Source organism: Oncorhynchus clarkii, chromosome 7 (assembly GCF_045791955.1).
Source record: "Oncorhynchus clarkii lewisi isolate Uvic-CL-2024 chromosome 7, UVic_Ocla_1.0, whole genome shotgun sequence".
NCBI lineage: Eukaryota > Metazoa > Chordata > Actinopteri > Salmoniformes > Salmonidae > Oncorhynchus > Oncorhynchus clarkii.
Genome location: NC_092153.1, coordinates 34,603,949 through 34,619,868, shown reverse-complemented (window position 1 = coordinate 34,619,868; position 15,920 = coordinate 34,603,949). Strand labels below are relative to the sequence as shown.

The 15,920-nt window shown below is 38.7% G+C and overlaps 1 pseudogene; it reads left to right on the top strand.

Moving 5' to 3' along the window:
- LOC139412589 (methionine--tRNA ligase, cytoplasmic-like) overlaps positions 1-15,920 on the top strand; it is a 31,745-nt pseudogene that overhangs the window by 10,392 nt on the left and 5,433 nt on the right.

Genomic DNA, 15,920 nt, shown 5'->3' with positions numbered 1-15,920 from the left:
CAAGCTTGTAGCATCATACCCAAGCAGACTCAAGGCTGTAATCGCTGACAAAGGTGCTTTAACAAAGCGGGTCTGAATACTTATGTACTGTAAATGTGATATTTCCAATTTTTATGTTTAATACATTTGTAAAAATGTTTTTTTATACTTTATGGGGTATTGTGTGTAGATTGATAAAGAAAAAAAACGATTTAATACATTTTAGAATAAGGCTGTAATGTAACAAAAGTTAGAAAAAGTCAAGGGGTCTGAATACTTTCCAAATGCACTGTATATTTGAGGCTATATATACCAAAAATTGGATATAAAACCTGTATAAACTGTGTTTTTATAATTATATGACAATGTTGGGGTGACAATATTTATATTATACAATTTCTGATACATGTACTTCTAATTCCATGTACTTATATTTTAGAATTAACCAAATTCGAGCGATGCTATGCATAGCAGGTACATCTAACTTAAAGACTAGCGTCTAATGGTATGGGTTCTTTAACTCCCTCAGTTGGGAAGGGGGTTGGGTGGGTTTGTGGTAGGGTCAGGGTATTAGCTCACGAGATGTTAACTACTTTATACTTTCATAATTTCATTTTGTAGAAGTTGTATACACTCAATGCAATTTTGTTTCTTTCTTTTTCCCTATCTCTTATTTTCTTTAAAGATGTCGGCACCTAAATAACTATACATTTATGACACTTAACATTAAGGTACTAAATGCCCAGTCAAGCGCAAACGCATTCTGAATGATCTAAAGCAGCATAAGGTTGATATAGCTCTTCTTCAGGAGACACACCTAACTGACTTTGAGCATGATAAACTGAAGAGAGAGTGGGTGGGTCAAGTGTACTATTCATCTTTCACCTCTAGGGCAAGAGGGGTGGCCATACTCATTAATAAGCATTGCCCCTTTCAGATACAATCTCAGATTAAATTCAAAGGGAGAAGGTTTGTGATCATTCAAGATTTCATTAACACTGAGCCCATTACCATTGTGAATGTGAATGGGCCTAACCATGATGATCCTAAATTTTACCAAGACATCTAGTTTGAAGTTAACGTGCCCATCATCAGAGATAATAATGGCAGGGGATTTTAACTTGGTACTGGACCCTTCCAGTGATCGATCTTCCTCTAATAGTATCAACCTCACACAGGCAGCTAAAATCTGGGAAATGAAACATTTTGGACTTGGAGATTTCACAACCAAAAGGTTAAAGAATAGTCATTTTACTCCCAGTCCATAACAGTTACTCTAGAATTGACTTATTTCTTATTCCTGCAGCCAAGGGAAGTTTAACTACTGGGTGTAAGTACTTACCAAGATGTATATCAGATCATTCTGCCCTGCTGGCTTCAGTACCAGTCAGTCGAGCACAGCCACCCCCAGGAAGATGGAGGTTTGGCAAATACTTACTAAATAATCGCACATTTGTAACATTTCTGAACACTCATAGACATATTTTTTGCACCAATAACAACTCTGCCTCCCCCCTAATTTTATGGGAAGCTTCCCTTGCATATCTGAGGGGGCAAATCATATCCTTTAGTTCAGGTGCTCGTAAGATGTTTAAGGCTCAAGTAGATTCGTTGGAGAATGAAATTGGAGATCTGGAAAATGAACATAGTGTAACATTTTACGACTCAACTCTACAAAAACTAGACTCAAAGCGATTGGAATATAACACCCTGACGACCCATATAGCGAAAAAATGCTCTTAAGAGAACAAAACAAAACTACTATGAACATGGAGATAAAGCAGGAAAGTTGCTTGCTTGGCATATAAAACGAGAGGATGCTAGCAGAGTTATTAGCTCTATTAACCTGCCCAATAACACAGTTGTTCCCAGTCCTGAGGAAATTAGTCTAGTCTTCACGGAGTTTTATGAAACACTGTACAAGTCTGTAGGGGATGCCCCTGCCACAATGCATGCGTTTTTGAACAAACTCAATTTACAGACTTGAACTGATGAGGATAGAGAGCACTTGGAGAAAGAGATTACACCAGAGGAAATTAGGGAATCCATTTTCAACACCAGTGGTGGAAAATCACCAGGGTTAGACGGATTCCCTATTGAATTCTATCGATCCTTTTGACCCAAACTAATTGAGCCTCTTTGCAGTATGTATAAATATGCCATAGAGACATAAAAGCTCCCAGACACACTTGAACAGGCACTGATCACAGTTTTGTTAAAACCTGGGAAAGATCCTCTGCTTTGTGTGTCGTATAGAGCAATATCTCTATTAAACACTTAATATAAGATTCTTGTGAAACTCATAGCTCTTAGACTGAATAAGGTTCTTCCGGACTTGGTTGATATGGACCAAACAGGCTTTGTAAGAAACCGCTCAACTCCTGATAATATCAGAAGATGATTTAATATTATGCATTATGTAGAGAATGACCAAGAACCTGCAGTGGCGGCTTCATTAGATGCGGAAAAAGCTTTTTACCGCATAGAATGGAACTACCTGTTTGAAGTTTTACAAAGGATGAATATTGTATGTTGGTCTGATTAGATTACTGTACAAATGTCCGGTAGATCAGATCCTGACAAATGGAAACACTTCCTCACATTTCTCCCTATCACGTGGCACAAGACAGGGTTGTCCCACTAGTCCTCTCCTTTTTTCTTTGGCTATAGAGCCACTGGCAGAAGCTTTTAGATCTCATCCATCCATCTGTGGTGTTCGTATAGGTGGGCATGAACATCTGGTCTCACTATATGCAGATGACATATTACTTTACCTCACTAAACCTGAAATTTCACTCCAAACATTAGTTGACATCCTGAAAGAATATGGAACGTTTTCAGGATATAAAATAAACCTATCGAAGAGTATAATTATGCCTTTTAACAGGGCAGCTATGCAGAACCCAATCTTACACCAGCCGTTTTCTTGGAAACCACAGAAAATGACATATCTTGGATTGCAAATTCCTTCTGAAATTATTAAGAGATAACCACTGAACTATACTCCACTTCTCAAAAAGGTTGGGGAAGAATTGGATAGATGGAGGGATATACCAATTTCTCTTATTGGGCAGGTCAATTGTGTAAAGATGAATATATTACCACAATTCTTGTACCTTTTTCAAACCTTTCCCTTTCCTATTCCCAAAGTTTTTTTTCAAACAACTTAATAGGAAGGTTTCTTCATATCTGTGGAAAGTGAAACCCTCCAGAGTGAAACTTTATGCAAGCCACACTCAGAAGGAGGACTTACTCTACCTGACTTCCAGTTGTATTACTGGGCATCTCAGTTAAAGGCTGTGTGGGTATGGCAAGATACCAAAACAAGTTCACCATCTTGGAGACAGATGGAGGAGTGTCTGACCCCTGCTACATTGGCATCTATACCTTATATTAGCCCACGTAAAGCTTTGCTAGGTCTCATTAACAACCCTTTCATTAAAAACACTTAAAATATATGGATTGAAGTCTGTAAACAAACAGAAGGGCTTAGATCTATATGTGAACAAACACCTTTCGATAATAACCACATTTTACCCAAAGACCTGAGAGATGGTATTACATTTTCTTGGTTCAACAAAGGAATTAAAACATTTTGTAATCTCTATAGAGAAGGTGAACTATTATCCTTTCAACAACTGGCATCTCATTTTCAGTTACCTCAAACTCATTTCTTTACAGGTTAGGCATTATATTGCCACTCAGCAGGGAGGTAGGACCCCAGCCCATGAGTAAACCTATAACTGATAAACTGTGGCTGGAAAGGAAAGGGGTAAAAGGTTTCATTTCTTACATGTACTCTAGGCTTCAAGCTCTGTTGGGGAACGATGAACCTCTGAAAGCTTGCATGAAGTGGCATGATGATCTTGGTCTCGTTGTTGAGGATGAGAAATGGAGAAAGCTTTTTTTAGATGCTCAGCGTCTTTCATTTAACACAAGGCACAAGTTGATGCAATTCAATATTTTACATAGGGTCTATTTTACACCAGAGTGACTGTATAAGATCAATTCTAAATATTCAAAATGTCGCCCAAGGTGTAAAACAGGAGTGGGCGCACTTTATGCATATGTTTTTGTCCTGCCCTGAACTAAGCACTTATTGGAAAAACATTATTCAGATCTTATCACAGGTCACTAATATGACGGCACCACTAGATCCTTCCCTTATTCTTCTTGGAGATGATTCTGTTCTACCAGTTAATATTTGTAGCAAAATGAGATTCATTAAATTGGCAGTCATTGCAGCCAATAAATGCACAGCTATTATATGGAAGAGTGACACTCCGCCAAGCAAGTAGATGTCGCTTGAAGAACTATCTTCCTATATTCCATCTGAAAGAATAACGTACCATTTACATAATAAACCTTTTGAATTTACTGATGTCTGGGGGGACTTTCAGCAGTTTCTAGAGATGTCACCTTAGCTGCCTCATTACTACTTTTTTGATTAATATATTATTATTCGTTTTGTGTCGAATAATTTATTTTCTAGCATGGAATGTGAAGGTCATTCTGTTTATTTTTTTATTGATAATAAGTGATGCTAATATACCGGTAGAGGGGTCGGAGGGGGGTGTTCCTGTTTTGGGGAGGGAAGGGTTTTGCATGATGTGCCCCCATCTAGCATGGTGGTTTGTGTTGGTGGAAGGAATAATGGGGCATTATCTGTGTCATATTTTGATGATTGTTAAATTGTAAAAAAAAAAAAGAAAGAAAAAAAGCAATGCCAATAAATATATTGCATCAAAAAAATTATATTCTGATACATCACATGCCTTATATTTTCCTACATACTGTAAGTAAAAGCAGAAAATGCATCTCTGCCGTTCGTTCCTGGTCTGGATTTTTGGCTTGAGGTCCACATCGGTATTTTGAAATTCAACGGAGGGATACACAGACTTTGTGCAGAACAATTTGTTTGTCGAAATACTTTTGCCGGCCAGAAAAAGGCCAGTTACTTGTATAGGTCTGTAATTCGAAATACTTTATACTTTCTATCTTTGTTTTTAAATTTTAACCCAGAAAAAAAAAATCCTGTCACTGTTACAGGTTAGTGTACTCATCCTACTGTAGCCTACCATAATGGGGCTCAAAATATCGGTCTCAACAGGAACATTGCAATGAATTTGGAGGGCAGCTCAACATGGGATTCATGCATGTACAGTTGAATTCTGAAGTTTTACATACACCTTAGCCAAATACATTTGAACTCAGTTTTTCACAATTCCTGACATTTAATCCTAGTAAAAATTCGCTGTCTTGGGTCAGTTAGGATCTCCACTTTATTTTAGGAATGTGAAATGTCAGAATAATAGTAGAGAGAATGATTTATTTCAGCTTTTATTTAATTCATCACATTCCCAGTGGGTCAGAAGTTTACATACACTCAATTAGTACTTGGTAGCATTGCCTTTAAATTGTTAAACTTGGGTCAAACATTTCGAGTAGCCTTCCACAAGCTTCCCGCATTAAGTTGGGTGAATTTTGGCCCATTCCTCCTGACAGAGCTGGTGTAACTGAGTCAGGTTTGTAGGCCTCCTTGCTCACACACGCTTTTTCAGTTCTGCCCACATATTTTCTATGGAATTGAGGTCAGGGCTTTGTGATGGCCACTCCAATACCTTGACTTTGTTGTCCTTAAGCCATTTTGCCACAACTTTGGAAGTATGCTTGGGGTCATTGTCCATTTGGAAGACCCGTTTGCGGCCAAGCTTTAACTTCCTGACTGATGTCTTGAGATGTCGCTGCAATATATTCACATAATTTTCCCACCTCATGATGCCATCTATTTTGTGAAGTGCATCAGTCCCTCCTGCAGCAAAGCACCCCCACAATATGATGCTGCCACGCCTGTGCTTCACGTTTGGGATGATGTTCTTCGGCTTGAAAGCCTACCCCTTTTTCCTCCAAACATAACGATGGTCATTATGGCCAAACAGTTCTATTTTTGTTTCACCAGACCAGAGGACATTTCTCCAAAAAGTCTTTGTCCCCATGTGCAGTTGCAAACCGTAGTCTGGCTTTTTATGGCGGTTCTGAGGCAGTGGCTTCTTCCTTGCTAAGCAGCCTTTCAGGTTTGTCGATATTCGACTCATTTTACTGTGGATATAGATACTTTTGTACCTGTTTCCTCCAGCATCTTCATATGGACCTTTGCTGTGGTTCTGGGATTGATTTTTGCACTTTTCGCACCAAAGTACATTCATCTCCAGGAGACAGAAAGTGTCCCCTTCCTGAGCGGTATGATGGCGGCGTGGTAACATGGTGTTTATACTTGTGTACTATTGTTTGTACAGATGAGCGTGGTGCCTTCAGGTGTTTGGAAATTGCTCCCAAAGATGAACCAGACTTGTGGAGGTCTACAATTTTTTTCTGAGGTCTTGGTTGATTTCTTTTGATTTTCCCATGATGTCAAGCAAAGAAGCACTGAGTTTGAAGGTAGGCCTTGAAGTACATCCACAGGTACACCTCCAATTGACTCAAATTATGTCAATTAGCCTATCAGAAGCTTCTAAAGCCATGACATAATTTTCTGTAATTTTCCAAGCCGTTTAAAGGCACAGTCAACTTAGTGAATGTTAACTTCTGACCCATTGAAATTGTGATACAGTGAGTTATAAGTGAAATAATCTTTCTTTAAACAATTGTTGGAAAAATTACTTGTGTCATGCACAAAGTAGATGTCCTAACCAACTTGCCAAAACTACAAGAAATTTGTGGAGAGGTTGAAAACGAGTTTAATGCCTCCAACCTAAGTGTATGTAAACTTCTGACTTCAACTGTATATGCCTGCTAGTGCTGAGCGATTAACTGATATTTCCGTTTTTTGAGGGTTGTTAAACAACTACTTGTCTGACGTGGGTTCTTACTTGAATCCATTTAGTTCCGTTTTTTTGGTGAGCTCAACACTCCTTTTCTCTAGAGAGAAATCATTCATGAGAGAAATTAAGTCAAGAACTATGTGGGACTCTGGGCTTAAGGGAGTTGTAGTTTTCATTAGGCAAATATTCAACCTAGTTCAGGGCAGAAAATTGCCAATTAACTACAACAACCATAATCCATTGCACCTGTTCTTCCTGGCTGGGACAGTGATGGATAGCCTTCACACAGACCGCATGAGAGAGAAATGTACACAACGCAGTGACGTGAGGGATAGACGCAGTATTCCAATTCACTTTTTCCACATTCTGTAATGTTACAAAGTGGGATTAAAATAGATTTAATTGTAATTTCTTGTCAACTATCTACACAAAATAATTTAATGACAGTGGAAGAGAAATTCTATATTTGAAATAAATTAATGACAAATAGAACACTCATATTGAATAGATAAGTATTCAATACATGTTAGAATCACATTTGGCAGTGATTACAACTGTGAGTCTGGCTGGGTAAGTCTCTAAGCACTTTCCACACATGGATTGTGCGACATTTGCCCATTGTTCTTTTCAAAGTTTTTCAAGCTCTGTCAAATTGGCGGTTGATCATTGCTAGATAACCATTTTCAGGTCTTGCCATAGATTTTCAAGCAGATTTAAGTCAAAACGTTAACTCTAACACTCAGGAACATTCACTGTCTTCTTGGTAAGCATCTCCAGTGTAGATTTGTACTTGTGTTTTAGGTTTTTATTCTTCTGAAAGGTGAATTAATATCCCAGTGTCTGGTGGAAAGCAGACTGAACCAGGTTTTTCTCTAGGATTTTGCCTAATTTTTTATCCTGAAAAACTCCCCAGTCCTTAACGATTTAAAGCATACCCATAACATGATGCATCCACCACTATGCTTGAAAATATGGAGAGTAGAACTCAGTAATGTGTTGTATTGGATTTGCCCCAAACATAACATTTGGTATTCAGTACAAAAAGTGAATTGCTTTGCCACATTTTTTGCAGTATTACTTAAGTGCCTTGTTGCAAACAGGATGCATGTTTTGGAATATGTTTATTCTGTACAAGCATTGTTCATGACTCTCCTGTGAGTATCCAAAGATCAGGTTACAATGGACAAGTGTCTACAGAGCCCTCTCACCCGCAGAGGGGAGGAGGGATTGGTGTGGGGGTTTTATAACAACTCACGTCGATGATAAATTGTAAGCAGCAGACATCTCCTTTTGCTCTTTAGTATTGGGGAATGGAATCTCTTTGTTACAGAAGGTTTTGCCGCCCAAAAACTCTATCGTCCAACAGTGAACACTGGGACAATATATTTCAACATCCGAATGTGGGGAATGATGAGAGATGGAATATGGGAAATTAATGTCTATTTTGTCATTAAAAATTGTATAAAAGCGATATAATGAAAATATTGTAACTTGAAGTGTTTTCACACTGTGTATATCAGGTTTACATCCTTTACACTGTGTAGGAAATATCAAGGATGAAGATAATATTTTTGTTAGGATAGGAATGTGATTTTAGTTTTCTAACCAGATCAGAGTTTTTGGTGATGTTTTGCATCATAACTAGCCACGCCCGAGGGAGTTCAGAGAGCGTGTCAGTTTGATGGAAACTCCTCTTTTTTCCCCAAATGTATACTAGATTGAGTTAAGAATTAACATACCAGACTAGAAGGACCACAAGCTGCAGCTAGGTCTCCATTGGTCACAACCCTGAAAAGCAACACGAGTTGAAGATGACAAAGTAGCCTCTAACAATCAATGTTATGGTAGAGTAGCAGTATCTAAGAAAGTCAATTTAAGTAGGACCATCCGGTAATTCTCTTCAAGTCATCGTCGACTACACTGCTCTCATCACAACTCTGGGGATCATCGACACGGCTGATTAGCTGTCCTCAGAAGACCACTCTTCCAGATCGAGTGAAAGTGAACACAGACAACTAAGGGGAAGGACATTGTGATCTCTTGTGGACAATCAGAGCCTTACACTTATGAACTAAGGAGAAGACCCTTTTCACAAAGCGGAACCCTTTTCACAAAGCGGAACCCTTTTCACAAAGGCCTGGGTCCAACAGAAATACACGACGAAGACCTTCAACACATTAATTTATGCATTACTTCTTACCCAATCGGGTGGCAGTTCGGGGCAAGGTATTAAGATTACTGTGAGCACAGTTCCCAAATGTATTCAAGTATTCTCTCTCTCTCTCTCTCTCTCTCTCTCTCTCTCTCTCTCTCTCTCTCTCTCTCTCTCTCTCGCTCACTCGTAACAAGTGTCATATTGTGTTAGTCCGCTAGGGACTTGTTTTCATTGTATTAAGATTCTAATCAATAACGTATATGGTGTGTGTGTATCCTGTGTTATCATTTAGTGTGTTAGTAAATAAATAATCAAATCAATGTGTTTGGTATGGAATGATCAGTAAGACTGATTTTGTGGTTTGTGCAGATTCAAGAAGTCTGCAACGTTCACAATGAGACTGATATGAGGTAATGATTATTAAATGACTGTTATCAATATATAACATATATATTCGTGAGTTTAGTTCGGGAGATGGTAACTCGTTAAACAACTTATTCCGTGGTGCCCCAAATTCCTAATGAGTTAATTGTTGCATGAGTAATTTCATCTGGAAACAATTAAACATAGTAGGTAATTATTTGATAAATAAGTAATCACATTAATGAAAGTCACGACACTTCCTTCTTTTCTGTCAATTAGGTTAGTATTGTGGAGTAACTGCAGTGTTGTTGATCCATCCTCAGTTTTCTCCTATCACAGCCATTATACTCTTGAACTGTTTTAAAGTCAACATTGGCTTCATGGTGAAAGCCCTGAGCAGATTCCTTCCTCTCCGGCAACTAAGTTAGGAAGGGTGCCTGTAGCTTTGTTGTGACTGCGTGTATTGATACACCATCCAAAGTGTAATTAATAACTTTACCATGCTCAAATGTATGTTTTTTTTTTTTTTTTACCCATCTACCAATAGGTACCAATCTTTGCGAGACGACATTGGAAAACCTAGTATTTGTGGTTGAATCTGTGTTTAAAATTCACTGCTCGACTGAGAGACCTTAGAAATAATTGTATGTGTGGGGTAAAGAGATGAGGTAGTCATTCAAAAATCATGTTAAACACTATTATTACACTCACAGTGTGTCCATGCAACTTATTATGTGACTTGTTAAGCACAGTTTATTTTTTTATTGAAAAACTTTGACATTATGGGGTTTTGTGTGTAGGGCAATGACAAAACATCTCAATTTTAAAATGTAAAATTCAGGCTGTAATGCAACAAAAAAGTCAATTGTGATGTGAATACTTTCTGAAGGCACCGTAGCTCTACCTGATTGATAGTTGTAGTAGTTAGTAATAAGCAGTCTTGAAAGTATGCCTTATTTACTTTGAAGGACTAGCAAAATTAATCGAAAGCGAAAAAACGCCATTTGTTTTTATAACCAAACTGACCTCAAAAAGTACTAATCACTCAGTACAAACACACAGCCCCCGGTCTCTAGGATCCTATGAACATTTATTTAATCGGTGTGCTAGAGTCCTTAGAAGGATAATTACTATAAAGGACAAATACTACTGTTAGTAAAGCACTATGGATTAATAGTTGCCACTACGCACAGATTTGTTCTAACTTTCCCTTTTGTCACAGTTCTAGCTGTTAAACTATCTAAGGATGATGCAGTTAGACAGGCAGCCCAATTCCTATCTGTTTTTCACTAATTCTTCCTTCATACTGTACACAGAAACATACAATTGGTATCCACGAGTTCATCTCTGGGTAAGTTTAAAAATGTGAATCTCTGAGTATCCCTTTTAAGGTTCCTCGTGGGTATCCTTAACTTTTTCACGTAACTTTTTTTAGGTTGCAAAAATAATTTTATGTACATTTTAAGGAGTAAATGTACTTAAGATATTTCATGCAACTGGTCCCTGGCCTTAAAGCTCATTATGGTGGCCATTTTGGATTCACAGTAAACTTACACCAAAGTACCTGCTCCTTCCATGACATAGACAGACCAGGTGAATCCAGGTGAAAGCTATGATTCCTTATTGATGTCACTTGTTAAATGCATTTCAATCAGTGTAGAAGGGGAGGAGACAATTGAAACATGGATTGTGTATTTGTGCCATTCAGAGGGTGAATGGGCAAGACAAAAGATGCAAGTGCCTTTGAACGAGGTATGGTAGTAGGTGCTGGGATTTTACACACTCAACAGTTTCTCGTTTGTATCAAGAATGGTCCACCACCCAAAGGAAATCCAGCCAACTTGACACAACTGTGGGAAGCATTAGAATCAACATGGGCCAGCATCCCTGTGGAATGCTTTCGACACTTTGCCCCAGCAAATTGAGGCTGTTCTGAGGGCAAAATGGGGTGCAACTCAATTTTAGGAAGGTGTTCCTAATGTTTGGTACACTCAGTGTGGGTGCCTAAACCTTCGTTCAATGGCATTATGGCTGCTATATTTAATTTGCGACAACATCCAGGGTGGCCCAAAAGCTTAATTGCAAGGGCAGGGGATAGACAAGCATAATCTACCTGAGAATCCTTGATGGGACAAAATATGCATTTTTCTGTCTCTAGGGCCTGTCTATAATGTCCTCCATACACACACAAAGGATTTTACAAGCTGCTGAATTGAATGGAAAGTGAAACTTGTTGATATTGTGGGCTGTGGTTAGGACAGTTCATCATAAATCAGGGAGTTGTGGTAAAACCATCAGTGTCACTACTATCTTTTTCTCCCTCTCTCTCGGTCTCTCTCTTGTCTCTTTCCTGTCTCTCTTTTTCCTGTCTCTGTGTCCATGCGTCTCTCTTTATTTCTCTCTCTCCCCTGTCTCTCTTTCTTCTCTTCTCTCCGGCCTGTCTCTCGCTCTATCTTGTTCTCTCTCTCGTTCTCTCTCTCCCTTTGTGTTCCCCTCTCTCTTTCTCTGATGACTGATGCCCTTCTCTCCTCCACATCCTCCTCCAGGCAGCGAGCGGGCACGGAAACAGGTGTACCTGTGAACGTGCTGTGCCTTCTGTCTGTCATGCTCCTGCCCAGACCATCCGTCAGCAGCTCAACACCCCACCCATCGTCACCGCCACCATGCTGCAGGGATCCGGGAACTTTGTCTGCTCTCTGCCCGCCTGGCATTACATTGGCATGGTGAGGAAAGGGAGAGCAAGCTCTGACTATTGGACATGGGCAAAGGGAAACCGCATTGTCATATATTCGATTATATCTGATATGACAATGATAAATAGCTCCTCTTAGCAGTTTAACTTCTTGCCAGGGAGCCATTCAGGCATTTTAAATGTGCATACTTGAAATGTGAGTTTTTTTATATTACAATATACACTGAGTATACGAACCATTAAGAACACCTGCTCTTTCCATGACATAGACTGACCAGGTGAATCCAGGTGAACGCTATGATCCATTATTGGTGTCACTTGCTAAATCCACTTCAATCAGTGTAGATGAAGGGGAGGAGACAGGTTTGATTTCATTTTATTTGGATCTCTTTTAGTCCTCATTTGGACTAATCTTCCAAGAGTCCTTAAACATTAAAATACAATGTATAATACAATCACATTTTCACATATATCACACTGTTACAAACAGACATAATACACTGACATATTGGCCAGATAAATACTCTAACAGTCTGAAAATATAGATTGATTCCTTCATCTACCATAGTCCCGCACAACCTTCCAATTTTTTATATTTAAATGGTTCTAAAGTATTGTTTGAATGTATATATTGAAAGGTTTCTGGTTTGCTCAGATACATTATTTCATTTCTTTATTGCTCTAAATATAAATGTTATTTTGCATATTTCTCTTTTCTTTCTGGACAACACAGATTGTGGACAATCTATTCCTAGTATTTACTGAATATTTGTCTCTTACCAACTAAATACTGTTGTGAATGGAGTTTGGCTGTTTTAAATGGTGTACAATTATCTTGTTGATTGATGACGAACCAAGAGCGTTGACTACAATAGACAAACCATATCTCCACCTTAAAACAATCCTTGCTGCTTTGTTCTGTGCGATCTGCAGCCTCCTAATTTCACTTGCTGTTTTATTTCCTCAGACCACAGAACAGTAGTTCACCTGACTCACAAGTAACGCTTGGGTTGTTTGCTAAAGAATCTTTACCGGTACATTTTTAACTATCCTTCTGATCATTCATGCATTTTATTTATATTTTTTTATACATAGATGAGTTATTTGAGACGACCACCATGATAACCAGTTGTCTAGCTGCACCCCTAGTAGTTTGGTTTCTGCCACTTCCTCAATTTGTACTCCCCCCATACTTAATTGTATCCCATGCTGTGTTGACCTTTTCCTGGTGGAACAGACTAACATAAACTTGGTTTTCTTGGTGTTCAAAACAAGTTTGTTCTGGCAAACCCACTCCCTGATATTTCTCAGATCTACTTGTAGAGCTTGCTGTACCTGTTGAACCGATTGTCTTGCTGTATAAATTGTAGTATCATCTGCAAATATAGTAGCTTGAGTTTCAGATAAGGCATAAGTAAAGAAGTGGACCAAGGCAGCTGCCCTGCGGTATTCCCCAGTTTCAAGCATGAGGGGAAGAAAACGACCCATTGATATAGGTGGACTGTTTCCTGTCAGTTAGATATGACTGTACCCAATTCAATAATTTTGCAATCATTTTGTCCAAATTATTTTATGATCCGCTAAATCAAATTCTGCACTAAAATCTAAAAATAGTACCCCCACAAACCTGCCGTTATTCATAGCATTAGACACAGTTTAGCATGCTTCCATACATTTGCGTGAATGTCCCCTTTTCCAGTGACCAATTAAATATGTATTTCAGTGGAGCTGCAATCTGGGGAACAGTATAGTGAAGTAAAAAATTGTCCATAATATCATAGCCTGTAGATTTACCATCGGGTAATGACTTCAATAGGTTTAACACCTCTACTGACACCATTTGTAGACTTTGAACAATCGCTTGTTTGGAAGAATGGGTGTTTACATTACCGTTCAGTAAATACATTTTCTTTGTAAAAAAAAAATCAGCCAAAAAAATTGGCAATATCTGCAAGTTTTGTTATTATTCTCAACCTCCACACTAGATGGACATGATGAAATAGATGTACCAAGTAAGCCCTTAACTGTATTCCATACCTTTTTGGAATCATTTTTACAATCAATAAAAGCATTTTTGTAAAATAACGTTTTTTTTCTTAGGATTTAATTGAACTGCATAATTACGTAGTGTTCTATAATTCTGTTAATCAATTTCTAGGTTGTTTTGGCTGCTAAGACTTTTGCCATATTTTTTTAAAGAAAATGCTTCACCCAGTTCATCATCAATCCATGGAGATTGACGAGCCCCAACTGTACTCTTTCTTACTGGGACATGATGGTCCATTACCTCAGTGAACAAATCAATAAAACATTCTGTATCGTGATTTAAATTGTCCTCGAGATCAGTGGTTCGCAAACTTTTTATAGTCCCATACCACTTCAAACATTCAACCTCCTTCTCCTTCTCCTTCTAGCACCAGGGTCAGCGCACTCTCAAATGTTTTTTTTTCTCCATCATTGTAAGCCTGCCACATACACACTAAACAATACATTTATTAAACACAATTCCCGGCTCGTGGGCTCATGGGAATTGACAAAGAGCTCTTATAGGACCAGGGCACAAATAATACTAATCAGTAATGTTGCTCTTTATTTAACCATCTTACATATAAAGCCTTATTTGTTAATCGAAAAATTGTGAATAACTCACCACAGGTTAATGAGAAGGGTGTGCTTGAAAGGATGCACATAACTCTGCAATGTTGGGTTGTATTGGAGAGAGTCTCAGTCCTAAATCATTTTCCACACACAGTCTGTGCCTGTATTTAGTTTTCATGCAGGTGAGGGCCGAGAATCCACTTTCACATGGGTACGTGGTTGCAAAGGGCATCAGTGTCTTAACAGCGCGATTTGCCAAGGCAGGATATGCTGAGCGCAGCCCAATCCAGAAATCTGTCAGTGGCTTCTGATTAAAATCCATTTTCACAGAACTGCCTGTTGCTATTTCGTTGAGGCTCTCTTGTTCAGATATCAGTAAGTGGACTGGAGGCAGGGCATGAAAGGGGTAACGAATCCAGTTGTTTGTGTCATCCGTTTTGGGAAAGCACCTGTGTAATTTCTCACCAAACTCACTCAGGTGTTTCGCTATATCACATTTGACATTGTCCGTAAGCTTGAGTTCATTTGCACACAAAAAAATAATACAATGATGGAAACCTTGTTAATGCAGACAGAGAAGAGCTCCAACTTCTTAATCATAGCCTCAATGTTGTCCCGCACATTGAATATAGTTGCGGAGAGTCCCTGTAATCCTAGATTCTAGATCCTACATTCCTAGATTCTAGATCCTAGATCCTACATTCAGGCGAGAAAAAACATCAGTCATGAAAAAACTTGTCGTCATGCAAGCGGTCAGACAAGTGAAAATTATGGTCAGTAAAGAAAACTTTAAGCTCATCTCTCAAATTTAAAAAAAACGTGTCAATACTTTGTCCATTGATAACCAGCGCGTATGTTGTAAAAGTGTTACATGGTCGCTGCCCATATCATTACATAGTGCAGAAAATACACGAGAGTTCAGGGGCCTTGCTTTAACAAAGTTAACCATTTTCACTGTAGTGAAAGTGTGTAGTGTGTCTTTCAAGCAGTCAGGCATTCCCTTGGCAGCAAGAGTCTCTCGGTGGATGCTGCAGTGTACCTAAGTGACGTCGGGAGAAACTGCTTGCACGTGCGTTATTTGACTAGGCTACCTGTATTTGACATTGTGTTGTTATTTCACTGAATGCTAGATAGTTTAATTTTATTTTTGGCAGTGAAACGAGGCTATTCAGGCGAGATAAAAACCTCACCCAAATGTATAGCCCCGTTGGAAAATATAAATGGACTGTTGGAAAATGTGAAAAAAAAAATGTGAATCACATTTTTATTTGGCGCACCCCCAACGGCATTGCGCATACCCCTGGTTATGGTC